General features: G+C 40.3%; 1 protein-coding gene across 5 annotated transcripts in view; it reads left to right on the forward strand.

Annotated features, from left to right (window-relative positions):
* Positions 1-27,517, forward strand: part of peak1 (pseudopodium-enriched atypical kinase 1) — an 80,379-nt gene that overhangs the window by 21,224 nt on the left and 31,638 nt on the right. For 4 of the 5 annotated variants that reach the window (XM_086209613.1, XM_086209612.1, XM_086209611.1 and 1 more), the window contains one exon: positions 18,529-18,605. The exons of the other annotated variant lie outside the window; for it this stretch is intronic. The gene's annotated coding sequence lies outside the window, so the exon portion shown is untranslated. The remainder of the gene's footprint in view (positions 1-18,528; positions 18,606-27,517) is intronic. 5 annotated transcript variants of the gene reach the window in all.

Genomic DNA, 27,517 nt, shown 5'->3' on the forward strand with positions numbered 1-27,517 from the left:
AGAGGTAATGTTCAGCTCAATTCTGCCGAATTAAGATATGTGGCCACAGGGGTAATCGTTTGTTTCTATTACAACTCTTGTTATAGTTGCTTTATCTTTTATATGTCATATGAATGGTTTAGTTGTAATATCACTGTACTAATTTATCTCAGGACCATTGACCACATGATCATTTGTTATTGTTCATCTTTCCATTGCCTTTACCTGCTACTGGAACAAAGATCAAGCCATAAAATAATTGCACCACTTTGGGAGCCTTCTTTGTTCGGTACCAGTCTTCTTTATTGGTTTTAGGTTGCCTGTTCAAAATGGTTTGCAGTCGTCGTCGTCCCCCCCTGGCAAATTCTACCAAGTTGTGATCCTGCTGCCTCCCAAGCTGCTATACTTATCTCAGGGCTGTTTCGTCAAAGTTATGGCAGGAATGTGCCATTATGTGAGAAGAGGTCATCAGTCCCCTTGTCCTGCCATGGCTCTCGGTACAGGCTTACAACATACGGGCAGCCATTCCCACACAGTCAAACGCCTTCCCATTTATCAGGGAAAAATGTGGATACATTTGCAAAAGTCTTCATTCTATGATTCATGCTATTTCGAGGAGGTATTAGCATTATTTTAGTCTTTGGAGCTTAACTTACCCATGCAGTGTGGTTTATAAATAAAGCTTTGCACCATTTCATTATCATCATGAATAAATTACTTTCATTATTTATAATGTCTTAGATTAACCTTGGTCTCCTTGCATTATTTAGCATTTTAAGTTAAGTTCGGGTTCATATTTTTGCAATATTTTCCCAACATTTACCAGTCCTATAAAATCCCACAAAATGCCACCTGAAAACGATGCAGGGGTCACTCTCCGCATCACCAGCTGTAGGGATTAAACCATCGGTCTGTTTCGTGGGAAAAAATGCCTTGAGAGACCAAAAGCAGCAAGTCACAGGGAAGCATGTGAAGGTCAATGACATATTTTGCACATGCATGACAGTTTATTTCCACTGGTTTGACAGACAAGACAAGTTTTGTGGTCATCTGCCTTGATATTTAATGTGATAGATTGGTCATTGAGCCTGTTAAGCCATTTTGGTTTTCTCTCTGGAAGTCATGTTACCTTGGTCACCCAAGAACTTTGCAAAAACTTCAGGGCTGGTTTCTGAGCCCATGTGATTTTAGGAGGAATTGTGTAACAAGGCAAAACACTGCCAACCCCCCCCACCCCCCCCACCGGCAGTGGTGGAGGTCTGTGTTTTTCAAGTGGTCTTGTGTCAGCAGCATTACACAGAAAATACTTGGCCAGTTTTTTTTTTTTTTTTTTTAATGAAACATCGGAGACGGATGGAGCATTGTCTACAAAGAACCCTTGACGTTTTTGGACAGAGCTGGACATTTTCATTCGTTTCCCATCAAATATTAAATGTTCCTTGGCTGGTGACTGCGCCCTGTGTATTCCATTCGAGTTAATTACGTTAATGATTATTAATCACAGCGATCTTAACAGCCAGCCAAGTCAGGTTATAGGGTCAGCTACAGGAGAGATATCCTGGAGCAGTCCGTTTTTTTTTTTTTATCCAAGCACACTTCACGAGTTGCCCAGAAAGTAAGATGCAAATAGCCTTTATTAAAATTCAAAGTGAACACTAAACTAAACATGAACCTCTCTTTTTTTTTTTCCTGTCTTACAAATTCTGCTACGCTCAAATCAAAACACACAGCTGTTGGCAGAGGTTCCTTACCTTTGAATACTTATCCCGTTACATCACATGTCATGTAATCTGTGTGTCTGATTTATTGTCTGCTAGTCTACCCAAAGACTTTCAACTTGATCTGTGCCAGGCCCTTTGCTCTGGGAACCTCTGGTTTCACTCCTTTAGTCGGCCTTGTCTTGCCTGGTTAAAGTTTCAGCTGTTCAGCCTCTGACCTTAGGGGGATTTGTACTTTGAGAATGGAATGAAAATATACCTCCCTTTGCTTTGAGTTAATGTTTAAGGTGAAATTGAAAGTTTATTTTAAAAAGTTTCAGTTATGCTTCTGGCTGGCCAATCAGAAAGAAAATGACTATGTTATATTTATCAATTAAGTGTTTTTTGGTTTTTTGGAGCAGATCTGCCTTATTGTCAGTTATTACCTTTCGAAGACATATCGGTTGTGTCTTAAATGCTGGCTGATGGTATGATCAGTTTGTTGAACATACATTGATATGCTTGGATAAGCATATCAATGTTATCGTGTTGAAATCAGCTCCACTGTGTCAACATAAAAATGCTGCTGATCTTGCTAGTCTGAGTATGTTTACTTTAGTTTCAGCAGGTTTTGTGGCAGCCTTCATGCTATCCACTTGAATTGGACCAGTGAAATAGTAGAATCATGTATTACTGGAAGTGTTTTTGAACAGCTTGCTTCCCAGAACAGAACTCGGATGGTTTTAGAGAAAGGGGTGTGGGCCATCCTTGGAAAACAAATCCCACACTATAGATTTACTGTATAAATTGTGTAATAGACCCTCGATAATTGTTACTGGTAGATACGTTCACTCATAAGGCCGATTAACAAAAACAACCAAAACAAAGAAAACACTATTAATGGCACTGAAACGTTCTCATTCATGTATTTAAATTCAGAAATTCGCTTTTTTTTTTGTGCCAACAAGGGATAACGATGCAAACAATAATGACATCAAATTATTATTGTTAAAAATAATAATAATTGCATGTAAAACTGACAAATCCATATAGGTATAACACTGTTAGAGAGAGAGAGAGAGAAAGCTGGCCTTGCTGTGACTCGACTGTACCCCGCCACATCCCACCCACTGTTGCCTGTTTTGTCAGCTGTGTTTACATGCCAGCTCCGAGGAACCTCAAGGGTGGGGTGCACGCCTTCCTCTGTATGAGACATCTGACATTTGCGCCCTTTTTCTTTTTTGTAATTTTCTCATCATGCATGTTTCTGTTAATGAACGCTCTCTTCTTATATTGCTTGTTAGATGGTTATTTCAAACACTTTTCCCTGGCTGTCATAACAGAAGCTTTGTGGAAGTCATGTTTCCCACATTTCCCTAGACTTGTAGCATATACAGTCGAACCATATGGGTTGTTTTTGTGGGTCAGAATCGATTGATGTTTTGCTGTTTTGAAGCATTGTCAATTTAAAAAATGAAGAGAAACCTCTACACTGCACCGACAAACATAAAACGGAAGATTCTGAGCGACCCAGGAATATTTCAACTGGTGCTAAACGCATCGTTTGGTATCCGCCATCTAAAAGAGTTCACTATTTGTTCATCCCACCGCTCTGCTCTGTTATTGATCATTTTTGCTCTAAGTTGTCCCATTTTATGAAGAATAAACGCTCAAACAATACTATAGTTATGCAGACATCTAAGAGCTTATGAATGAGGATTTTTTGGGGTGAATGTTCCAATGTGGTGAAAGATGACCTCAAAAGGTCAGTCAAACCCCAAGGAGATGTCAGTGCGGTCGCGTCCTTTTCTTTCAGTTTTGTTGAGTCAGACAGTATCCCATCTGAATAGACAATCACAAGAAGGCAGAGCTGCATTTGAGCTGTGCTGCAGGGGGCCGAGTATATTAGTGAGAAGATTTACACAAAGTCAAACTTGGGCCTGGAAGCATTTCAATTAGAATGAACCCTCTTGAACTGATAAAACCTAGCCGGCTCTATTTATTAATCATTTCATTTGAAGCAATTTCTCTGGTTTACCACGGACCTATTCTAATTTAGAGCTGCATTGATCCGTTTGTTATGCATCAAAATAACTGCATTCATGACGATACTCCTTGTTCAGTTTTTAATGGATTTAATGCACGATGATGGAATTAGTTAGAATTTTAGTAGATATTCAGACTTTTTAAACAAATTGCTGCAGTGATCACTTTTAAAATGCTAATAAACAATTTTGAAAACCTGAGCGTGTCTGTCGTAAACAGACTGAATCTATAAAGTAGCTTTCCAGTCACATTGACCCATTCACACACACACATTCTACATTGTTGGCAGAAGTTGCCAGACAAGGTGCCAACTTGAGAACACACACATCCACACAGTGATGGGGAAGGCACCAGGAGCTGTTAGGGGTTCATTATCTCGCTCAAGGACACTTGAGCAAGAGATATATATATATATATATATATATATATATATATATATATATATATATATATATATATATATAAACAAACAAGTGGGAGCTTGAATGAGAAGTATCATCAAGAAGTTAAAATCAAAGTAATGCCATTGAGGAAAAATAAGAGATGCTATTGACAGTATGATTACCTTGAAAAGTTTTTTTTTGGGGGGGGGGGGGTTCTGCTGTGAGAATCAGGCTAATCAGCCAACTTTAGTGTTTATATCTTGTGCTGCAAATTCTCTTTATTGCCGTATTACTCAGACGAGCATCTTTCACTGCAGATATCTTGCATGACTCATCAGTTTGTGTAAAAACAAAACATCTTTATTCACCATCGTGGGCATTAGAGCTAATACTTGTTTGGTTGAGGTTGAAACTTTGGCATGAAGTAATTTCAGATTCATGCATATTTAGCAGAAGCCTAAAGTTGAAGGTCTGTCCCCTATATCTTAAAAATATCGACATTGATGTGATTGTCGTGGAGTTTTAGAAATATTGGCTTTTTGCCAAAGTTTGCATGTCATTCTTGTATTCTCTAAAACGCTAACTAAATGCTGAGGTTTATAATTGAAGGTCGTGCCAGCAGGCTCCAATTAATTGTAAATTTATGTGAATAGATGGAGGCAAACACAGCCCCAAAGAACCTTGAAAGAAAGTTCAGTCTGAATCATGCTTTTGTTTTAATGGGGATGACGACTGAGGAGTTAAAACAAAGAACAGCCCTTCCCAACTCAAACGTTGTGCCTCAGAGAAGGAGCTAATTCTGGTTGTTTTCCTCCAGCCACAAGTCTACAGATTGATTTTCTACTCCTTAATTGCCTTTCAAATCTTTCTTCAGATGCCAAATGTCCAAAATTGAATTCGACTTTAGTGAGCTTGGCAGAGAGATGGAGCAAAAAAAAAAAAAAAAGGAAACTATTTTAGGAGGGAAAAGTGGGACAGGGTTATAAATTGACCAGAAATTTGATATCTTATTTCGTATCCCATCAAGTGGGTGAAAAGGAAACTTTGTGGGAAATAATATGAATATCAGATGGACACCATCTACTGCAGGAGTTGTAGTTGTGGTGAATCGTTGCACAACAGTGAACTCTTGGATTTAAAAAAAAAAAAAAAAAAAAGCGATTGGAACAAGTTATTCTAAGCAGTATACTCCTAGAGATACACAATAAAAACAGCTACTGATGGTATTTTTTCTTACGAATTACTTCTACATTATCGGTATCTTCTGTATTGTTATCTACTGTATGCACATTGGTCATTACTGTTAATAGTTTTCCTTGTCCCACCTACAGTATATTTCCCTCTTGTCTTGCATCCCTTTCCTCTCTGACTATTGACCAACAACAAGATTTTTTTTTTTTTTTTTTTTTTTACAGTGACATTAAAGTTTATTTGCACTAACAAGGCTGACATTGTCCCAGATGAATTTCAGAAATGGCAGTATTAATCATACACCAAAACTTTTTAGGAGGGTTGTTGTTGGTTTTTTTTTCCGTCTTGTATATCCACATGCCGATAATAGTGCCTCAGGCTTGTGAAATTTAACAGTTTAAAATTCACAGCAGTCTGCAGCTACAGCCTTATAAATCTCCAAACTTTGTCAGGTTCCATCGTGGTTTGGCTCTCAAAGCCTTCATAGCCTGATCCATGGTTCTGGCCGTTGTGGCATCCTGTTACTGCATGTCTCTCGCCGCTCAGCTGTTGATGAAATGCAAGGCCGGTGGTGTTGACATACTTCTTTTGGCATAGATGTGCGACCGGGAGAGTGTGTCACCCCTTTATTCCAGAGTAAAGCACCGAAACATGTCTAAAAATGTCTTCCACAAAATTTGCATACTGTCTCATGCTGTGATAAGAGTTTGCCAAACTTCAGCAAAAGGTGAGTGTGCACAATAATGATAAATCTCTGAATTTTGTTATTCTATTTAAGATAAGATTTCAATGACATTACAAGTACCATTTCTTTGTACTGCTGGTAGCTAGATTGTTTTTACCTTTGGACATAATATAAGTGACTGTGTATCGTGTATCTGGCAGTAGCCTCCTTTGAAAACTGGTCTTCAGCACACCCCATTATCCAATAATCCATGTCCATTTCCCACATCATCTTATTCAATTTCATGTACAGTTCTGCTTTAATTCATGATCCTGCTTTCATGGTGATCCACAGCACAGCTACTGGTGACTTTGCTCATTATTTGGTCCCCAGTGAATATTGCGAATTATACTTCAAAGGGATAATTTCGGCCTGGCATCCTATAAATAGAACTCATGCTAGGCTGCAAAATGCAGCAGGGATTGCCTTTGCCTGCTGTTCTAATGGCTTAATTTCTATGCATTGGACGCAGCACTGATGGAGTTTGTCCTTCTGTACTCTTACACTCATCAAGGTCACCTTAAAGACAGCAATGTGATGTTTTAACTGTGTATTCAGTGAGTATCTAGTGTGATGTATCCTTATCTGTCTCTACTCGTGGGACAACTATCCTTCATAGAGATAAACATGAAAAAACATGCGCGAAGTACACTTTGTGACTGTTTGTTAGGAGGTTATGTTTTCCATCACACATGTTTATAGTGCTTGGAATTATTTAACTTGTAAATACGTGGTGCCGTATGTCATATTTGGAAGGCCTACTTTCCATGTAACAATATGTTATGATGTCATATGGGAGAGTGAACAGTGAACCCAAAGACAAATTGTCAGCAACTCGTTCAACAACAAACAAGACTCACACTTGTTTAGTTTGCTTGTGAGGAAAGTGCTCACTGCCCATTTTTAGGGTGGTGTGTCACATGTAATTGGAGTAAATGAGGATCGTATTAAAATAAATTTAGATAATGATGCCTGTCTTTGACCATCAAGAAGTCGGTGTACGTTTTATGCAGTCCCCATGGTGCTGTTGCAGAAAACGAGCCTGTAGGGTGGAAAAGTAAAATGTAGCAAAAAGGCTTCTTCTTTTAAGTGTTTTTATCCTTCAACAGCAGTGAAGGTTTTTTTGCCACCTCCTTTGGGAATTCAAGAAGACGAGTGAACATCTTACACCTTTTGATTGATACTGTCTTGCTGTACTTGATGTACTTTGAATGGCATAGTCCAGGGGAAGTCTGAAACTGTGTGAAATCAGGCGATTCCCACCCCAGCAGTTTACTGGCTTCGTTTCTGGATGAGCGGATAAGATCCTGATTATCTTAATTGACACCAGAGACACTCAACAGCTGAGCCTAATATTGCTATTTGAATAAACACACCACAAGAAATACACGGGAAAGGCATGTCCTAACACATGCATTCACTTTGGACTCTGGAAAACACAAACCCTGTAAAATCCCAGTATTTCTGAATATATATTTAAGATGAAATTTACAAATAAACCAAATTTGAATCGATATTCTTGATGTCCTTTTGTCAGCTCACATAACAACTCGTACTTTGTCACTTTTGTTCACTGAGCCTCCCCTGAAAATGTTTTGGACCTTCCTTGGGATGGCTCGCCTCACACGTTTAAAACCTGTGGTGTAGTTCATGCTTGAATTAAGCTTGTCAAATCATCTCACACATTGTGCTCTCAAATTTTATTCCTGCATGCATTTCATTTGTCATTCTCCCCTATCTTACGAACACTGAGAGAATGGCCTGTTTTCAGTTTGAATGCTGATGTTATATTTGGAAACTAGACGATGGCATTGTATGCCACCGACCTTTTAGCTTGATTGCAAGGGCAGTCGACCCTCGCCTCTCAAACTCATTGAATTCATCCCTACTGCGTGTTGTTTAAGGATATATGCCCAAGCGTACATCAGATTTATTGACCTATAAAAGATTACCTTACATTTGACAAGCAGCAAGCTGTCCTAGTTCAACCAACTGCCAGGATGTGTTTAGTCAAAATATGATGTGTTTACATATGGATATGCACTTGTTATTGTCTGTACGCCAAAGACAGTCTAAAAGGGGCCACTGGCATGGAAAGAGTGGATTACTTATCATAGGTTGCTTTAGGAAGGACCAGTGCATCCACATACTACACTGCTGTTAAGTACATTTCCCTCGATAGCCGTTGAATAATAGTTCCTCTTGATTTTTCCACGCCATTCCCCTTTGTCAAAGGATGTAATAGCGGCAGATGCAGTTATCTGTAAAATTACTTCATTTTCATTAAAAAAAAAAAAAAAAAAACCTTGCAAAGTTCGATTTACCTGAAAATAATTAAGTCAGTTCCCATTTCCTGCAATATTAATGGCAGAGCTGAGCGACTCGGGCCATGCACATAGAATGCAAAAACAATTCAGTGCTTTACCATTATCACTTTCAGTCACCAGCTCCCTGAGCTCAACCTCACTGAGGCAGAGGGCCTTTCATAGGCTTTGATCCTGTTAATCATTATTTGCTACGCAGCTGAGGAAGGAGGGCAGATTGAAAAAGAACCAGAATGCTCGGCACTGATAGTGGCATTGAGCGTGAGGGGGAGAATAAGACTTGGAAAGGCTTGTGTTGGGGGAGTTTAGACAATCCTGTGTTGTCCTTCCCAGATATTTTCACTGAATATGAAAGAGGAAAAAAAAAGAAGAAGAAGAATGGCCTCAAGGCTTCATCTGAAACTCAGTTTATATACTGAAGGAAATCATTCAACCCTGGATAAACAATAGTTGAATTTGAAACTTATGTTTCCCTGTTTTTGTGTAAACAATTTAGAAGAATGATGTCTCTCAAACATATATTGTCTCATTCAATGTCACCCTCCATACTATTTTATTTATTTTACTGACATTTTTTAATGCAGTCTCAGTGGCTTTGTCCTATCTGATTCTTGCTGTTCTATGCTGTAGTTGGAGGTTTCCCTCATGGACCGGTTCACTATCTAGGATGGATGTGAATGAGCTCAGAGCACAACTGGAACCAGTATCCCTTCTGGTCTGCTGGCAAGGTTGAAAAAGCTAAGCATTGGCTAGGGATGAGAGTGAGCAGAGGAGCTCAATTGTTTTTCATCCTGGTTTCTCTGCTGGGGTTGGGAATGGATTACTCTGACATTCTTCACTCTCTCCAAAGATACTGGAGCTCATGCTGTCCTCTGATATTAATGTCACTCATACTTGAGGGTCGTGATCAGAAAGCTGAAAGGTCCCAATCTTTGGGAACCAAGTTCTTTCTTGCAGTAAAAGCATGTATAGTTGTGTTGGTAGACGGCCACTCTAGCACTGAGCCATCCTGCCCCAGATTTAACATTGTAAGGAAAATATTGATATCACATGTACACAAATTAGTATAAGAGTGTCATGGTACGGTTTGTTTATATTCCGTACAAGTTGAACAAAATGAATCCAAAGAAAACCCAATTGCTTAAGGCCAAATTTCTTCTTAATTTCCTTTGAAGAGGCTGTAGATCAGTTCAATTTGTTCCGCCGAGGGTTGTATGCAACTATGCATATACATAAGGTGACAAAGCTGCTAAAGCTGTAGCCCTCCTACCTGCTGGTACGTCAGCTTCTATTGAGAATGATCCCGTCATATTCCCCATCTTTCCAAGTTGGGAAAAGAAAACATAGAAGTGCGGGACTGTTTCAGCCTTTCAGAGAAACATACCAGTAAATGAGGATGATGAAGCAGGAGACTTGCTAACATATGTCTGAGGGAGGCGATGAAAAACAGCTGTTTGGTGAAGATGCAGTGTTGTTTTTGAGTATGAATGACAATAATATTCAAGCAGTGAGTAGCACCTCCTCACATACAAACACAGCTCGTATTCCCAGATGAAAGGCGTTAAACTGTAATGGCGGGTTGGCCTTACATAATGGTGTCTAACCACAGGCACTTTTCTCGGAAGCCATCCAACATTAAGTGTGGTCACAGACAATTTGAAACAGTTGACTCAGGGGAGTTATAAGCCACGGAAGAATCAAATCACAGGCAAACCTGCCCTGTTGACACGAGACTTGCGCTCCGGATGTAAATCGTGTAGAACATTTATAGCATTGACTTCTAGCCATTTTGTCGTCATTGCCTTTGGCATGGTGTTCCCTGTTTATATATGTAGAATATAGATTTCTTCCTCGAGCAAAATGTATGTGCCCCAGTAACGTGTGGAGCGATCCGATCAGTCATATTTCCACTGTGCTATGCTTAATTTGATCCTTGGGGTAGTGGTGCAGCGGCGGTCATAGTGGCTTCAAAGGCTCCCTGCGTTGTTTTAATTCATCTCAGATTAAACTACGCCGTGTTTTTTATATGGCTGGACATTCAGATGGTTAATTACCTTTCTTTTATTTCACCTTGCAGGCTTCCATTTCTTGGCTTTATCCTTCTCCTCGTTCTCTGTTCCCCACACCATCCCTCTAGAGATAATCCTGAAAAATGAAGGTTGTAAGAAATGGAGTGGTAGAATATGGATTATTTCCTCCTTTCCCCTGTGCCAGTTTTGTCAGTTCTTAAATTTGTCATTTGTTCCTGACATAATTTAGTACATACCATTACAAGTACATTCTAACTACAAAACTGTTTAATTGATAACGTGATTCTCGTGTTCATTGTAATCCCTCATAACAAACCACACAGTGTTTTGCTGTGTCTGCTCAATGAACTACCTAATAGCTAGACCCTTGTGGGTCCTTGAACCAATTTCACCCCCATTGCCCCCTTTTTACACTGAATCTGGACCCTAGCCAGGGTGTAGAAGACATATGGTCCAGATATCAGCACAGATGATGAGGCCACATAGACTTGACCACACTGACATCTGGATCCATAGTACCTTTGTGGTCAATAGGAAATGGCCTCTTAAAACTAATTTAGTACCACTCATCACTGGAAAAAGCTGGTTGCCATCAACAGTCCCACATCCTTAGAAATGTCTTGTGAAAACTTCAGCCTCATGCCTTAGATTTGTTTTGGTTGTAAAGCAGTCACTCTGTACCCGCCTTACTCTAACAAATTTCTCACAAGTCAGGCAAGTGTGAGTAACTTTGGAGGTGGCCCTGGAAAGAGTCACATGAAACACATGGAAACTGTGATGGGGTGAAGTTTGGGTGGTATGAACTGCACACATGTTCTGCATCTGGGCGTTTGCAATTGAGGCAGTGATACCAGGGTTAATTCTACTGATTACATTGACCCGTGCTGTATTGTGTGTCGCAAACACACACAGATGTGTTGAGATGCCCATAACCTATTGCAGGAAAAAACAAAACAGAAAAAAACAACCTCAAGAATCTTATTTATTTTTATTGGTTTATTTGTCAGGGACAATGCAGCTCACATATTTACATACATAGTTATCACAGTTAACCATAACAATCACGAAATAGATGGGTTACATAAAAGGTTTCTAGCCAATTGCCTTATTTGCAACCCCTGTCCTTGGTCAAGCCTTTCTGAAGAGCTTATCTAAATTTATGATGTTGTCCCCGATGCTTCCAAGTCCAAACAGCTGGGGTGAAAAAAGGGAAATCAGATATTCTATCATTGCATTTGTCGGTTGTTAGTGTAATTATCAGCTTTCACAGTGAACACATAGACTAAATTGGGTTGTCATACCATAGCTGCTCCGCTTAGGCCAAATTAATGGAATTGAGAGTCGCTTTTCATGACCTAGAAAAAAAACGCACTTATGACAAATTGTACTTGTGACATGTACACAGTAAGTAGGTCATGAAGCTTTAAAGACATGGACAAGGCTTGTATCATCAAATTGGTAAACATCAAGGAACACATTAGGCGCTTTTTGGATGGAGCAATTATAGAAACTAGCCACTGGGGAGCTCCCCAGAGAACTGCTCTTCCCCTAGGGTCCTCCCCCCCTGTTTGTATTCACATCACCAGTGGAAACGGTCCAGTGATGAGAGCCAGTGGGCTGTAGGCGTAGGCCATTTTCTCTTCACAGTGCAGTTAACAAGTGAGTTGCTGTTGTTTATGTGGCTTTTTAAAAATGGCTGTTATGGGTGATGCATCAGCTTTTCTTGGACTAATGAGTGAACACTGTGGTTCCTATTAGTAAGGTAGAGGCTAAAAGGTCACGCGATGATTGTTTACTATCAGGTGCCAAACTGGATGTTCTGATCGTACTGCAAAGTGGCAAACAAGGTAAACTAAACTGCTGAGAGTGTGATAGAGAAGAAACCATGATGTTAGATTTCGACAGTCTGGTCCTGGGAGTGTGTTTAGTCTCCGAGTTTGAATTTCGTCCTTCTGTTACAGCATCACATATCAGTAACAATTTAGTCTTAAACTTTAGACACAGCTGTAGTTCTACTTCAAGGCTTCTACCAATAATGAATACCTTTTTTTTTCCCCCAGAGCTCATATGTTCGCTTTATATCCACATGTCCAGGCCTGTGAGATTGTTTTATCTACTTCTCCAATCAGAGGATGTAATTGTAAGGCCAAGGAGTGAAACACACTTCCTCCGTCTGGAGTCTGAGCACGAGTTTCAAGCCATTAGAGCCCTGAAATGTGTAGTCGGTTAGCACTACACAGGCCGGAAGTTGACGGCACTCAGGTCCATATCTGTGAGAGGTTGACAGCTGCTCAGCCCTGGCTCTGCCTGCAAAATGTATCATTGAGCAGCATCATGAAACTGATAGGTCTCTCTGGGAATTCAACATTACTGAGGGAATTCAGCTCAGCATCATTCTCTCGCTTCATCTCTCTCTCTCTCTCTTTTTTTTTAATCCGCCCCGTTAACCACGAGGAATTCTTAATTCACCTTGATGTTTTAACTACTGCACAGAGCTGATCACACACACGGAGGCTGAACGTCAAGTGCTGGGAAGGGAAAGGCAACGTCACTTTCTCTCTCAACTGTCAGTCATCCAGTTTCGGTCTCTCGTTGGTTTCTTTCACTCTGCTTTATATGTGGGAAGCAAAGTTGGCTAAATTCTCATCCTCCCTTACCTGTCCTTGCCTTTTTTTAAGTTTCCTGCTCTTGTTTTTTTTTTCCCATTCCCGCTCTTCTATGTGTTGTCCTCGCTCCCTCATCATCCTCCACTGCTCCCTCCCTTCCCCCCCTTCACGCGGTGCTTGAACTGCTCCTCCCTCCCTGACTCTCATTCATGCACCAGCTCCATCCTGACTGTGATTGTCAGGTGGTTCTCGCCCCCATTTGCCTGCCTCACTACTGATCTGATCGGATTCATGCCACTGCTTTGTAAGTAGTTACTCACTTTTTTGTTAACTCTTCAACTCCCTCCAGCCAGTCTATTTATCACGACTGCCGCCCCCTTTCTCCTGTGCCAAGTATATGGAGAAGGGACTTTTGCTTGTGCTGGGACAAGCAGGATGTGTGACTTCAGACAATCTGACTCACATGTTAATGGGAGTTTTATTATACACTTGAGTAACTAGTCACAGTTACGTGTTGTGAGACAAAAACAGGAGTATGTCATTACTCAAAAATGCTTGCTTCACTGGTTATTCACACGCAACTTAACTTTTTTGACAGAAAGAAGAGTGCTTTTTTCCCCCCTGGTGTATGATATAGTCGCTTCTGCTTCTTTTGCTGTTTCTTATACCCTCATTATTTGCACTCTGACTCTTTCCATTTTCAGCGCTCTCTCACAAGCTGCAAATGAAATTCCCACTTCAGTGACCTAACGGTGGAAAAGATAAAAATGAGATTGAGATGGGGATTGATTGGTTTGATAACCCTTTTCTTATCTGGCCAGATGTGGTGTGTATATGTATATTTATATATGTGTATGTGTATGTGTGTGTGTATATAGTTCCCCGATACCGCCCCCCCAACACATTACTTTAATCAGATTCAAGCAGGATAAACATAGCACATACACACATCTGCATAGTAGCTAATGCTTTTAGGCTGCAAAGAGCATGTTTCATCTGCTCAGTGTATGTCACTGCAGGGCTGCAGGGTGGCAGTTATCGGACAGTTCTCTCTTAGTTTCAATCCATACAAATATTTCAGCAGTAATGGTCTTGCTTTAAGAGTGATCTACCCAGAGGTCAGTGGGTTGATGGATGCCCATTCTAAAACACAAATATAACAAGCTTAAGCTGGAGTGAGGTCACTTGTGAACATTTTATTTAGTGGTTATTCTAGTGTTCACAATGCTTTCAGTTCTATTTGACACCACCGTACCTCAAAGAGAGACAGCGAATGTCTGCATGGCTGTAAAAGTGTTATAGCTGATGTAAAAACTGAAGGTATTTAAAGGTTCTAGTGTCACTGATCCCCCTCGATGGCAAAAAAAAAAAGTGTCTGAAACGTAGCTTACTTTATGTAAGGTAGTATGGAAAATTATGAAAAGCGGGCAGAACACCTGTTTATCATTTTAGTCAAAGGCCGTTGGACTCAACTGTGATCTTCACAACTTAACAGAGAACTACTTCTCCACTGTCAACCAGCAAGCAGACTGTCTCTATGTTTCGTTATTCTACTTCCACACAGTACAAGATGTTCTGTCTGTAACACAGTATCTCTCTGTGACTCCAGTAGTGTTAAATCATGTTTCTTCCTTTTAACAATAAGGTACACTGTCCTCTACATAAAACTGCTGTGACAGTGAATTTTACTAACTTGGCAAACCTAAACATTCATATGACAATCAAGCAGTGTGTCAAGATATGCACATTTTCAATAAAGTATTAACCATCTATCGACTTCTGTTCTCTAGAAATCATCAATTTCCTTTGCTTTGTAATTCTTCTAAAATAAATGTCTTCACCTTTTATGTTTGAGCGAGCACAAGCTTCTAAACCTTAAGTTTATATCCATCATGTAATTCAAACATATCACATATTACGAACTTTACAAATCATTTTATACCAAAGAAACTTATGAGTGAAGCATGTTACTCAGTTAATGTTATTGGGATTTTATTGTCATGCACAAATCTAACATTGACAACCTCAGAGCAGAGAAAGCTTTGCACATCCCCTGTGATATCTGGCGCCCTCCTCAGGGGGCTCCAACCCTAGGTTGGGAACTGCTGATCTTACTTGCTGGTCCGTGATAATAATACCATCCCATGACGTGAATAAGCAGTATTTGTCAATGTGGAGCCCCTCTCATCGCCACCAGCATAGAAACGACCCTGTCTCTGAAAATAGTTTGGAGATGTTTGTCATAGAGAAGGCCGAGGTAGGGCAGAATGACACCAACTAAAGATAAAGATGAGATAGAGGAACAAACATAACAACCATTCTGATGACTGGGATGAACTCCATGCTTGTATGAGTGAAGCTTCCACTACGACTGACCTGCGTGTGACAGTGCCCTTGTGTGTTAGGCCTTGACTCTGCAGCTAGACTCACGATTATAAGTGCTGATATGTCTACTGAGCTGTGCTGTTGTGCACCAGCCTCGTGTGTACTGTATGTGTGTGTACATTTGAAACACCAGACGTCGTCTTGACATTTGATTACAATCTTTCAGATTTAATGTAGGGTATGAGTCAGATCTTGAGCACCAAATAGGAGCTCGTTTGTTTCTGTTGTATGTCTGTTGGCTCTTGTCGCACGGTTGAAATTAAATTGATCAAAAAAGAGATGTTAATAGTTGTTATGTTATAGACATTTATGATGTAATCCCCCCCCCCCCCCAAAAAAACCCTAAACAAACATATGACTCAAATAGCTTTGAGGATGTTAGACTGATCACATCTTAATCTAGATTTTTTTTTTTTAAATATCATGCACAGTTGCAACAAAACACTTGTTGTTTTTTTGGATTACTTTCTCATATGTGTTAATCAGGTGTGTTTGTCTCATGATCATAAAACTGTTGTTCTGCAACATTTCTGGTCGTATCATTTTGAATATTGCCTCACATTCAGTGCAGTCAAGGTTAATGACAGTGAGTAAGCAAACAGGCTCGTTAGCTGCTGGCTGAAAAAAATGGCAGTTACAACAATGCTATCACATCAATAGCAATTTAGAACCATTATAAATATGGACTTGCATAGACAAACGTTCAAGTAATTAGTAAAAATATCCCATTTCACCCCAGGAATGTATTTGAAACAAAAAATTTGGCACGTAGTATAAGTCATATTAAACATATTTAAAGAAAATAGCAATATATCCAGTTTTGTAAGCCACTTTTTTATGCTTTAAAAAACCATTCAGTCAACTAGAAGCCTGTTTGCCATTTAGTGTGCTAGTTGAAAGCCCAAACTGTTATTATGGTGTCAAAAAAGCAACACACACACACGCACACACTCTTCCAGTGTCCCAGGAAGTGCACTTTTCCAGTGGAGACAAATCACTAGTTTTCTGAAACTGTGAGTCTTGTTGAAAGGAATTTACGGGTAGCAAACAAAGAGCTACAAGCTACAGCTGTTTACTCTGGAAAAGCCGGGTTTGTGGTCATCGGTTCAGATAAGATCTAACATGGTTGCAATGGTACCTGCAATTGCGCTGCTCCACTCTTATTTGAGTCAGCTCCTAACAAACAATGGTTCACTGGTATTGTAGCAACGGAAGTTCAGTGTTGTGCATCTGTCATATGTTTACTGAGTCGTCTAACAATTGCCTTCACCAAGTGACCTGCTCCGGTCCAACTGGAGCTGGGTTTGTTTGTCAGGAGCCAGGTGTGTAGGGGACTCTGTGGGAAGTCAGGGCTGGGTAGAGTAACGGGTCATTCTTGTATATTCCTCGGCCCAGTCGTCGTACCTCTAAGACCGCTGCTCTTCTGTTGCCACAGCTACAACATAGCACATAACCTGCCCTTAATCACCAGCCTCTTGTCTCTAATATTTTAGTGATGTTGCCAGACAGCGACAGTCAACATGAATTAGTTGGGCGGCATGGCTCAGGGGTAGAGTGGCCGTCTAGCAACTGAAGGGGTCGCTGGTTCGATCCTTGACCCCGGTGGTGACCATGTTGAAGTGTCCTTGAGCAAGATACTGGACCCCTAATTGCTCCTGATGAGTAGGTTGGCGCCTTGCATGGCAGCCTCCACCATCAGTGTGTGAGGGTGTGTGTGAATGGGTGAATGAGGTGACACTGTAAAGCACTTTGAGTGCCGCTGAGGTAGAAAAGCACGATATAAATTGAGTCCATTTACCATTTAATTATATTTCACATATTTTTAATTGCTTTGGTATTTATGATAGGTTAAAGTTCAACCAATAATTCACTTTGCAAACATGATTTTACAGCCGGACAAAAGTTGGAAAGAAGTTTATGTACGAATGAAACCAAATTGCTTTTTTTTATTATTATTATTTTGGCCAGGGACATACAACAAGAGTTTTATCAGTTCAGAATTATCAAGAACCTTTTCTCTATACGCCCGTTTTGACAAATATTTTTTCCATCCTAAAGCAAATAAATAGGCTTATAAGAAAAAAATCAAAAACAAAAAACAAGGCTCTGAAGGTGACTGCGCTGTTTTTGTTCCCGACAAGATGCCTCATCCTATGCCAGTGTAATGGGTTTCCCAAACGCAATGCTTAAAAGTTATTGTACTTTCAAAATAGGATTTCATTTAAAAATAACTTTTAAGTATTGTGTTTGGGAAAGTCGGTAATGTCAGTGCACACGAAGAATAAGGAGACCTCTTTCTTTCCGGGTAGTTTTCATCATAAAGCATTAGACGAGACGTTAAAATCTCATTCATTTGAATGTTGTGTATAGATTTTGCTAAACATAACAAAATGAACAGCTAATTATGCACACTTGTACTTGGTAGGAATGGTGACTGCCAGACTGTTTCAAACTGAAACCACCCAATCGAAACACAAAATGAATTAAGTCAAATGCATTATGTTACATTGCATTAGTTCACCTTGGGGGGGGGGGGGATCAAATTCATTACATTCCGATCAGATCCAAAAGTGCCAATATGTGACTTGCAGTAGGTTTGAGATCTGGAAGTTGTTAGGAAAGCTACCTCGGGGTTTCGTCATGGTCGAATTAGTTCATACTGTCATCATCAAATTGTTTTCATTTGTTTACTCTGCTTAAGCATACTATATTTTTACATTAATTTTCCTGGGTGCTAAATGTACCAGTAAATCTGATTCCTGCTCTGTGATACAGTGCCGGAACAATGATGTACTCTGAAAATGAAACATTGTGTTAAGAGATCTGCCTCAGGCAATGGAACAAAAATATTTCTCCTCTGCTTTCTCTGTTCTCCCCCCCCCCCCCTTCATTTTTTGCTGTCACAATCCTGCTCTCTCTTTATCTTTCCTTTGGTCCCTCTGCGATTGTTGCCCTGAAGAATTGAAAGTAGGCATCTTAATGCTGTCAGTCGCAGCTTTTAACTGTGTGTATGTTGTGTTCCTAAATGCTCAAAATGTGTTTTTTAAATATGCACTGCTGAGCCCGTCAAAGAAAAATGTCTTTTACTTGTGACAGACAATATAGCTTTCATAAATCCTGAATCTCCTTAATTCTTTTTCCTCTGTCTTGCTGTCATCTATAGGTTCCAGCAGTGAGTGCTCTCTGCTTCACCAACTGGGACTCCATGGCTGCCAATGCTGCTGTTTGATTCATTGCACTGTGAGTTTACTCAAGCTTTGTGTCTATGCGCCAGTGTTTTTCTATTTGTCCATCTGTTTTTCTCATTGTGTTTCTATTAATGGCCAGTCTCTGCAACATCTGAATTAATGGCATAACAAAATCTGTGTCTGTCCTCTGCAGTCACTGCCTCTCTGCAGTTTTAGCCTCGGTTTTGAATTACAAAGATATGACTTTGTGACTACGACGCAAAGCGGCGTATGGTTCACCACAGGTGTGGATGCTACTTTCCAGTTGGTGTATCATTTTCTCACACATCACCTGCCATGTTGATTGAGCAAAGGTTCTTACTCGCACGTGTGTGGATGCGTAAGGCCTGTACACTCAGCTTGTTCCAAACAGCAACACAAACGTGCAGACGATCACAACATTACAGCAATCTAATGTTTTTGTAAACATCACATCTGCTTCACCTCAGGGAGCTTCGGTGGGTTCCTGCTGCTCCTATAGACACTCACAAGCTTTAAGATCTGCAGCGACTCACAAGGAATGGAGTGTACCGTCTCAATGGCTAATTTAAGGTTTTCATCAATACAGCACTATCTTCAATTTGACAGCCTAAAAAAGTGAGAAAATGATTTATTATTTAGTGTTGATAAAAGGTTTCGCTTGTATGGTTTAGTATGTGAGCTTAATCTGGCAAAACTGCCTGCTTTGATTGGAAAAAAATGCACCGATACATAGTGCAACATGCGACTCAATCTTTTACAACGAAACACTGGATAAATTGGGTTCCAACGTCATCTAATTTCTGTTGTTTTTTTGTGTTGTTGCTGTGTGTGTTGAGAAAAGTTGCATGATATGTACTGTGAGGACTCTCAGACATTCAGGTCATATTATATCCTGGAGGGTTGAGTCAGGAGTAACCAGACTTGTGGTAGGTTCTCGAGTGACACATGACTCATATCACATGACAGCCAGGACGACCCTACGGGGTTTATATGCCTGGGACTCCCCACTAGCCAGTTACAGCTGAAAAAGCCTTTTGGGTGAGAGGTGAAATGTTTTTTAAGAGCTTTAAACACATCCAGCTGCTTTTAACTCGGCTGTATCTGGAGATGTATATTGTTCATCGTGTTAATTGGAGGACTTTATTGGGAGCAAAGCATCACATAGCTTGTGGAATGTACTGAAAGCGTCTTTCCCTTGAACTTACAAGGAATTTGTGGTTGTGGTTTATTTCATGGGAAATTCCCCCCAAAAAACAAAAAAAAAAAACTGGAGGCTCTTAAAAATATCAGGGCTTGGTTTGATTTAAGTTATTTCTGAAGACTCCTGGAGGGAGTGATGATTGCATCTGTCCATTTCATTTTTCATCCCTCCACCATGGCAAAAAAAAGAAAAAAAAAAAAAAGAAATTACAAGTAGTAAGCAGCAAATATTGCCTGGCAGCAAAACACCCCCACACCACCCAGGAGTGTTTGAAATCTTATTTGAGTATATATATTTTTTTTCTTTCTTAACAAGACCCATCAGGCTTGATTTCACATACACGCACCAACTCAGATGGTTTGGGGCTGATTTGAGTAAGCAAGAAGGATGTGATGCTTGTTCAGGCAAAGGGAGAGGTGCTGCACATGCTGAACAAAGCACATATAGACTATCTCTTTCAAATCTTTTGACCCACAGGCAGCTGCTTAGCTTTGTCCCCTGTGCATTTCACCTGAAATAGAGTGGTATAGGCTGGCTTAGGAATCTCCTGCTGCTGCCGGCCTCTCCGGTATCCAGTCGTTTCTGCCCCCGTCGGTGTGTTTTGCACTTGGCAGTTCAGACCTGCTTCTGTTGTTATGTAGCCAGCAGTAATTTCTTGGCCCATATTTGACTTCATCCTCTTCAAAATCACAGAGAAGAAAGATGTATCACGTTGCAAAAGTGAAACCTGCAAAATGAAGAGGTTTGAAAAGCACACCTCTGCCTGCTGAGGTCAGAGGGAAATTGATGATTTCTAGAGAAAAGAGGTCGATAGATGGTTAATACTTTATTGAAAATGTGCATATCTTGACACACTGCTTGATTGTCATATGAATGTTTAAGTTTGCCAAGTTAGTAAAATTCACTGTCACAGCAGTTTTATGTAGAGGACAGTGTACCTTATTGTTAACAGGAAGAACCATGATTTGACACTACTGGAGTCATTTCCTGTATACCGTTATTGATCATGAAAGTTTGGGCAAGTGGCTCATAAACTTGTCTGAAGTCAAATGCTATAGAATTAATTCCTCCAATTCTATATGTTTTTCATCTTCTTCTTTCTTTCTTTCCTTTTGATTTATTTTGTATTGTTGTTGATGTTTGTTGATTTAGTTTTTGTTTTTGTGATGGCCCAGTCAGTACCATGCATGTCTTTCAGCAAGCCGGTCAGGCCCCACGTGGCTGTCTGTTACAAGTGTGGTAATAACTTTTAGAAGTTCTTATACATGAAACAGACACTTATTAATGAGTACAATGATTTTATTATCTCCTTTTTGTTGCTTTCATGTGTCACATTTCGGAATAAACCCCCTGATTGCACAACACAAAAAGACAGCTGTGAATGCTGTTCAAATGGGCGCCAGATTTTGGATTAGCGTAGCCATTCTCCAGAGAGCGCAGTTAGCAGGCAGAGAAACAGACAAAACCATAGTTAAGTCATTAGTGAAATAAGCCTGTCCCCCATTACCTTCAGCCTTACACAGTCCAACACCATGGGAAAAGGAAAAGAATTTCCACGCTCACAAAAACACAGTTTCTTTATATTTGTGGTAATTGGGAACTGTTATCAAATCTGTTCCCCCTTTCTCATTTCTCCCAGAGTGGAGCACTGTAGCAGAAATGGGCGATTGTTTGATCTTTGAAGAAAGTAGGGCAAGTTTTTCCAGCAGCTTCTGTTTTGTCTTTGGGCTGTTTCTGTCTTTTGTAGCTCTGTATATTATCTGCCTATATATTATATCCCACGTAGCCGTACTTCAGAGAAACTAATTAAGACCTGAATTATGCTTGTGTGGACCTTGAATAGAACCAGGAAGTTTTAAAAAGCAGCTGACAAAATAAACGGTTGACTGGAAAGTATCCACCTATTGATACAATAAAGACTTACATGCTGGCTGGCAATGGCAGCTGTAATAGTACAGCTAAAAGAATTTTCTGTGGACCCAGATGTTTTTGGGATTTTTTTTTATTCTACCCCAACTAGGACCCTCAGAATATCACCCCAAGTGCCAAACAAACCTCTGTTCCACAGGGGCGGGGGGGGGGAGGGGTGTTAGTCATGGGCAGGGGGAAAAAAAAAAAAACCTTCACAAGCTCTCCCGAGTCATAACAACCAGCCCCCGGCTTATCACTGTGTCAGTTTTACACCAGAGTGTGGAGAGTGCGAGTGAATGAAACCGTATATGTTTGTTGTTGACCTGTATTGGTGAGAGACGATGAGAAGAGAGATCTCACGATGACATCCTTGGTATTTATAGCCCTGTAGGTGGATAGAGTGTTGAGGTCTGTCTACACTACGGCTGGTGAATTTGTAAACACTTTTTTTTCTTACTCAATGTTTTGGCTCTTTGTCCGGGCTAAAAATGACACCCCCCCCCCCCCCCCAATACTAAGTTTTTAATCTTAATTAACTGGTTTGGTGTTTCAGTTTGTATGTGGCGAACAGAGCCTTTGGATGATGTATGCTGCCCGGTGAGATTTGGAGTCTGTGTGCCAGTACATCGGCGATAAACCAATTACATTGCTTCTGATTAGTTTGCCATTAACCTGTTGGTGTTTTTAGGGTTCCATCAGTATGAAATTTCCTCTACAAAATAATTGCGTGTAGAAATTTTACAGTATCTGGGTATATGATTTATATAAACATTTTTGTTTGCCACATCACGTTTGCGCTCACCAGATATTGTCGAACTAACCTCAGGGTTACGGTGCATTATTCTGACCAGCAGTTACAGTCGTGAAGACAGAGGAGAATTTTGATGTGTGCTCTGAGCATTTAATACTCGTAGCCAGCCTCACAGATGGAACATCGGTGATAAAGTCAGCGCACTCAGGCTGATGTGATACTCCAGAACAGACATGGACAGCTGTGGACCCCACAGACATTCTGTTTATACTCTCTGGAGTCTGCTTGGAGTCCACGTTCCACACGTGTGCACAGTGGCTCAACCTCTCCCGGGAAGGCATCCACACTCAAGCCGGTGGAGAGGAATAGATGATCATATGATTCACAGTGCAGAACTGGTTTGAAATACAGTAAAACAAATTAAAACAAAACAAAACAAAACAAAACAAAAACCCCACAGCACATCGGCCTGATGAGTGATCCTTTGTGATCACGTCTGATAATGTTTGAACAGTTCCAAACAGCAGGTGCTTGCAGAAATCACAGAGCTTCTTGAATGACGAACGTGCTTGTGGATTTCACTACTGATTGTGCCTGCCGCAATATGATAGCAGCTGCTCGACAATACATACAGGGCAAGAGTGTAGGCAACACACCGTATGTGCGTGTTTTGCTAAGGAAATTAGCATTTCTTTGTTTCTTACATTAGAGGTGGACATCCTGCAGAAGGTTCCCTTTAATTCTGGGTTGCTAGAATCTAATTTATAGATATAGGTAGTCCGTGAGAATCATTTTTCTATGATTAGGCCCTATTCTAAAATATCTGTAGCATTAGTTTGAGATGCTTAATCACTGTTTGAAGAGAAAATTTACACACTTGTATTGTTTATGTGCTTTAAATACACACGTTAAGTACTGTGATTTATATTTTTTGTGGTACTGTATGTCCTTTTGCTTCCTTCCTTGCCAAAAAAAACATCATCTTTATTTGTTTTAACTTGGTAAGCATGCAACGATTGCAAGGTAGAAGTCGTCCTCGGTCTGTTTTTTTGTTTGTTCATTTTTTAAAATGTCTTCATCTCAGCCTTAAGTAAGCACGGCTTAAAGTGCTGTCTCACAATACAAGTATAAAATCAGCCCAAAACCAGAAAACTAATACAAGTTGAATAAACTTCAATAAATACTCTATTGGAGAGTCTACAAAAGATGAAGAGAGAGGTGATGATACCAAACAATTTCACCACATATTGACTTCCACTTTGACCAGGTTTTCAGTTTATTTCAGTTATTTACAAAGTGTCAACATCAGACACTACAAATATATGAGGAGCAGAAAAGAAAAAATACATGTCACAATGCAGTTTTCAAATAGAGATGAATTTAGATAATAATTTTACCTGATTTTCATTTCAGAATTGAATTTGTTTACATTTTCCTGGAGTGTTATTCTTTGGGTGTGTATTTTAGTGTGTACTATGCACTCCCACACATCTGGCTATGTCTGCTCTGCCAGTGGGTTGCTTTCCCCGGAGACCTCCACTGGCTCTTTCCCAGGCCAAACTGTAACAACTCTCCCAGAGCTTGCACAATACCCAAACGCTACTCTGGAATGTTCTTGCGCCCCCCCCCCCCCAGTTCTTTTTTTAGTTCTGCTCTCACTCTCTCTTTGCGTTTGAGTTTCTGTCATTCACTGTCTCTCTGCCTGTCCTTCTTGAACACCAGAATGTGCTCTGTCTTACCCCATAGACCCATCTGGTGTTTGAGTCACAGCCTCAGTGAGTGGTCAGATTCTTGATTTAAAACGTGAATTCGGTTTTGGTCTTTTTTACACCAATGAAATGGGTGTTGAAGCTGTTTTTTCAGGAAACACAGGCGGAGGGGATCAATTTACCTCAGATTACGGTGGGTCTTCACCCTGACTTGAGAGATGCCAGATTCTTCGTCTCTTTAAGAACAGTGTCAAAATGATGAGGAAAATGAGATTGGATAAATATGAGCTATGTGCCGTACGCATGTTTCTTCATGTACAGGTGATCGCTAATCCTTGACACCTTGGTTTACGAATGAAAAGCTCCTTCTTCAGTGCTTTTTTTTGTTTTGATCTTTGCTTTTTTTTTGAAGGTGTCAGCCTCCTCAAATGAAATAAATACATCAGCAGCTGAGGGCAAATGCAGTAAAACTTATCAAGAGTCAAGGGCCATCTTTTCAGCTCAGTCTATCAGTCACGCTGATCCCCAACCCTGCTAATGTGGTTGTCTGAGTTGTGCTTATAGTTCCCTAGTTTTCAGCCTGGAATTGTTCTAGGGGCTGACGACACCTCCACTTGGCTTTTTTTCCTCTACATCAAGACTGCTGGTTAACATTAATACTCAGGTGTCTGCGGATAGGTGTTGGAGGGAGCACTGGTGTTATTCCACAGAGAGGCGCTTGCTGGTTTTCTGGGGAAATACTGTGAGGTTAATTGCGACTCTGGTTTTGTGGGCAGCCTGAGATCCCTGTCTCTACTTGTATAATTTGTAACCACATGCTTCTTGAACAGCGACACGAGAAAATTATCCTCTGTTGTCATAATATAGTAATTTAGAACCCAGATTAATTGTTTACCATCTGCCTTGGCTGAGGAAATATATGTTCATACCTCTGTAAAGCCTTGAATTTTTACAGGAGGATAGAAAATTAATGATGGTTTTGAAGTTTATTTAGCTGTGCTATGTGCCATTTAGTTTAGTCGTTTTTTTTTTTTTTTAAATAGCTTCTAAGAAGCGTTTACAACTGAAATAGAAAAATAAAGATAAGAAAAACTGACAAAATCTCCACAAACTCTCAGTGGCTCCCCACGAGAGAAAAGTGTGTTTGTTTCTGTTCTTCTCCCCATCTTCAAATTCCATCTTTGGTCAAAGGGCTTCTGGCAATCTATCCTTGGAAGACGTGTTTACATCTCCATCTAAATTCATTGTAACATGGTGTATATGTTACATTTACAATGTACCATTGGAGTCGAAAGGTTACATATATATATATACATATACTAAATGTCAAAACATCATCAAACACAAAACCCACAGTACGTTGTGGCCTCAAGGTGTTCGACCAGACTATGAGAATCCACACAAATTCATGGTGTTGGGGAAAAGTGCAGAGGTGCCCATTTAAGTGTGATACCCACAAACACAACAGAATATGAACTCTCTGTATCATGATAGCTTTCTACAGGCTGTGGTTTTATGCTGCAGAATCAAGCGGAACAGAAATAGAAATTCAGTCAAGCGGATTCTTTTTGGGGGGGGGGGTAAAAATGTTGAATTCAAATTAAATTAGCGTCATGGCTTAATAATAGTTGAAGATGGGATGAGTCGGATGTCAACACTATTCAAGGACTCCATGTAGCAAAAGTTTTATTGGTGTGAGACATCAGAATCCCACGACTGTTGTGTGGTGGTTTGGTTGTCTCAATTCTCACAGCCGTGTGAACTCCAATATTATCAATTCTTTTGCGATCAATGTATCTCATTGTTCTCTGAATGAAGGAACTAGAGAGGAGCACGAGTAACTCTTGTAACAGCCCACAAAACATGAGTACTAGTGGTGATTTGATTATACTCAAGATTCCTTCCTGCAGGAAATATGGTAAATTATTTAAAACCAGAGGGTTTTTCCTCTGTTGTGCTCAGGTTGTAGAGTGTCTAACCTCCCGGCATTATGTTTAAATTTTATATTTATCTGTACACATGCTAAAGGCTCACAAGTGAAACATTTGCCTTCTCTTCCAACAGAAAACAAATTTAAAGTGTCTCAACTTGCAGAAACTAAAATATGAGGGCTGGAAGCTCTTCGATTTTTAGGAGCAGCGCATATCCATATTTGCGCTAAAACCATGTACAGAGACATTGTGAAGACAAGGACGTTCAGTAACTCCTTTTCTGAACAGCTGGAATGACAGTGTTGAGGCAGAAACTCCTTGAACATTTTCCAGAAGACTCAAACCTTTCCGTTTCTAGTCACCGGCGGTCATTGACAGCGGTGTTTCCCCCTCAGCTTGTGGGGCTTGTCAGTGTGTTGTTTGATAGACTGAAGCTGCTGAGTGCAGGTGATGCACCTTGTCAAAGGAGTTCCAGAGCACACAGGACCGTGCCGCAGCTTTTAGACCTGCACAAAATATCTCGGTCTGTACGTTCACTTTAATGCTGTACTGGTAGAGCTGTTTTTAACACATGATGCTTTTCAAATGTTAGCACACACATTTAACTCCAAGGGAAATTGATTGTAATTACAAGCTATCAACTTGTAATCGCCTGCAATTTATCTATTTCACCTAATATCTCTTTAGCAGAATTCACCCCTGCTGTGAGAAAGGAACTTTTATCCCTGGCTCAATCGATAATTGTGAGCTCTCATAAAGTTTATGACAATAGCCCAAGACTAACTGGCGAAACCATCCTGGAGTTAATTTATTTACTGTGAGAAAGAGATTGATTGCAGATGTGGGTTTATTTCAGCAATTACAGCCAAAAGAGGACCACTCAGGAGTAACAACATGGTGTGATGGCTCTCTCAGGCCTCGTGCCCGTTCATGCCTTGGAGTTTGGAAATGGAGAGCTGTCTGATACGTGCACACACTTGCATGCGCTCACACAGCTTAGGTACACACCACCGAACCTGTCTCACCTTCACATCATTTCACTTTCCTAATCCTGTACAACATTTTGATTTTACCAATTTATGCTGAAAGTTCCTTTTAAGCACAGTCTGCACCCGTGACTTAGGGGAGAGATTAGCTATGGTACCCGCTAATTTAGTTCGAGGTGACACTTGCTTGAATTGGTGGGTGTCAATGTCTGAAGGTTATCTAAATCCCAGAATTAGGGAGAATATCTGAGCAAAGTTAATGTGTTCACCCGGTACTTCATTTTCTGCTGTCAGTGCCCTTCACCAAACTGCTGTGATATTGTTGAATAACCTCTGATGTGACTTTGACATCCTCTGATTTCCCATTTGGACGGTCTTCTCTTTGCGCTTAAACCGATTTTGATTTTATGCAAACATGGGGGCATATTTCAAAAGTAGTCAACAACTTTTGCCA

The sequence above is a fragment of the Aulostomus chinensis genome, chromosome 7 (genome assembly GCF_037954235.1).
Source record: "Aulostomus chinensis isolate RoL2024-O1b breed Wild chromosome 7, RoL_Achi_v1.0, whole genome shotgun sequence".
NCBI lineage: Eukaryota > Metazoa > Chordata > Actinopteri > Syngnathiformes > Aulostomidae > Aulostomus > Aulostomus chinensis.